The sequence below is a fragment of the Pteronotus mesoamericanus genome, unplaced genomic scaffold (genome assembly GCF_021234165.1).
Source record: "Pteronotus mesoamericanus isolate MK-2021 breed Mesoamerican mustached bat unplaced genomic scaffold, CSHL_Meso_final contig_25, whole genome shotgun sequence".
Taxonomy (NCBI): domain Eukaryota; kingdom Metazoa; phylum Chordata; class Mammalia; order Chiroptera; family Mormoopidae; genus Pteronotus; species Pteronotus mesoamericanus.
Genome location: NW_026555105.1, coordinates 26,577,939 through 26,580,216, shown reverse-complemented (window position 1 = coordinate 26,580,216; position 2,278 = coordinate 26,577,939).

The window sequence follows — 2,278 nt, the reverse complement described above, 5'->3', positions numbered from 1 at the left end:
CTTGCCCTCATTGTCTTTGGAATGTGGAAACTATTAGAAATTATTGCTTGTGCAAATAAATGATGTTTTAGGAATTTCAGGAGGCTCTGAAAAAATAAGCAACCATGTGGCCCTTCTTTATAGTTTTTGTTTTTCTGAATGTAAAGGTATAAACTTGGCATTTTACTATTGCTGCCCATTTTTATGATTAAAAACTGTTTACTTTGCTATGAGAGATTCTCAGATTTTACCATCTATGTTTTCTTCTAGGATTTTTATGGTTTCATGGCTTACATTTAAGTCTTCTATTCATTTTGCGTTTATTCTTATGCATGATATAAGTTGATGGTCTAGTTTATTTATTTATTTATTTATTTTTGCACATACCTGCCCAATTTCCTCAACTTTATTTATTGAAGAGACTGTCTTTCCTCCATTGTATGCTCTTACCTCCCCTGTCAAATATTAATTGACCATAAAGACGTGGGTTGATTTCTGGGTTCTCTGTTCTATTCCATTGATCTATATATTCCTGTACCAGGCTGCTTTGATTATAATGGCCTTGTAGTAAAGTTTGATATCATGTATTATGATACATCCAACTTTATCCTTCTTTCATAAGATTGCTGAGGCTATTTGGGGTCTTTTTGGTTCCATATAAATTTTTGGAATATGTTCATAGCGGTGTTATGTACCATAACTAAGGTCTGTAAAAAACTCAAGTGCCCATCAGTACATGAGTGGATAAAAAAGCTGTGGTACATTTACACAATGGAATTCTAAGCAGCTATAAAAACAAAGGGACCCTTATCCTTTGCAACAGCATGGATGAACCTGAGAATATTGTGCTAAGTGAAATAAGCCAGTTAGAGAAAGACAAATACCACATGTTCTCATTTATGTGGAGTCTAATGAACAAAATAAACTGATGAACAAAATAAAACAAGAGGCATGGACACATGGAACAGACTGACAGACCTCAGATTGGAGGCAGGTTGGGGGGAGCTGGAAGGGATTAGCCAAAAAACATATGCATATATGCAAAGCTCATGGACACAGACAGCAATGTGGTGAAGCCCCAGAGAGTGAGAGTGTGGGCTTGGTGGAGGGTAGAAAAGAGGGAGGGGAAGTGGAAGACATCTCTGATAGCGCCAATGATAAAAATGTTAAAATTATAAAACTGCTTTATAGTCACAGGCAGATGAGAGGATACTCATAGTTGATATTTCTTGATGAGATATATGCTATATTTTAGTGATATCTTAGAAAGAGGCTAGTGCTCAAAAGACTTATTGGATGAACTCATTTTAAGTCCAATATCAAAGAGTTTGGAAAACAGAATATCAGTCAGAAACCTTTTTTTTTTTTTTTTTTTGCAGTTCACCCAGCTGATAACTTTTAATGCCTTCATTCACAGAACTAAGATGCGATGGTAACAAATTCATAGCCAACTCTGTCTAGATCTGAACCTCTGCACATCAGAGTGTCTCTTCTTTATGCAGAGTAAAGATTTTTGGTCAAATGTGAAATAGGTCCAGAAGCAGAAAAAGGCTTCTTTTCGGTGATTCAGAAACCAGCCTGCAGCCTGGAAAGTCCTGAGCAGAAGCTGGGGCTTGCAGCATGGCAGGCTGGGATGTAGCTGCACCTATAATCGCTACGTGTACCATTGCTACCTCCCTAATTATAGTCCCAGATATGTGCAAGGCACCAAATACAGTAAAAGCTGAAGAAATAAAGATGCAGGAGTCATGAAATATCATTTGTCTTTGAAATACATTTTTGAAAATGTATCTAAGTACTGGTAATTCTGAGTACTCAGCTTGGAGCAAAGTCCCCCAAAAGGGAACAAAAACTCCATTTTATCCGGAGTCGCACTGCTTTACAGTGACAGGAAGACATATTGTACTGTAGTATATACTGTTAGTGCCTTACCAAGATTCCATTTACCTTCTCGTGCAACCAGCTGCTCTGCGAGTTTGCTGCTCATGTTCAGAGTTGCCATGATTTCTCAAAACTTCCCCTTGGTCAGTGGGATCCAACCCTCACGGCAATGAGTAGGAAGTGCCACTCCCACAGGAGAAGATACCTGTTAGTCGATTACCAAATGATCCAAGGGTAGAAAAACCGCCCCACTTTGCCTGAAGCTGTAACTAAACCTGTGATGCTATTTACATTCTAAAGCTCCACGGGGTCAGTGTGAGGCTAGACTTCTACTGAATCACCAGTCTGCTTACGTATTACTTCCTCTTATGTTTTTCTCACTCCTTTTTAGGTTTACTCCTGAGTGCATTTCCTTACC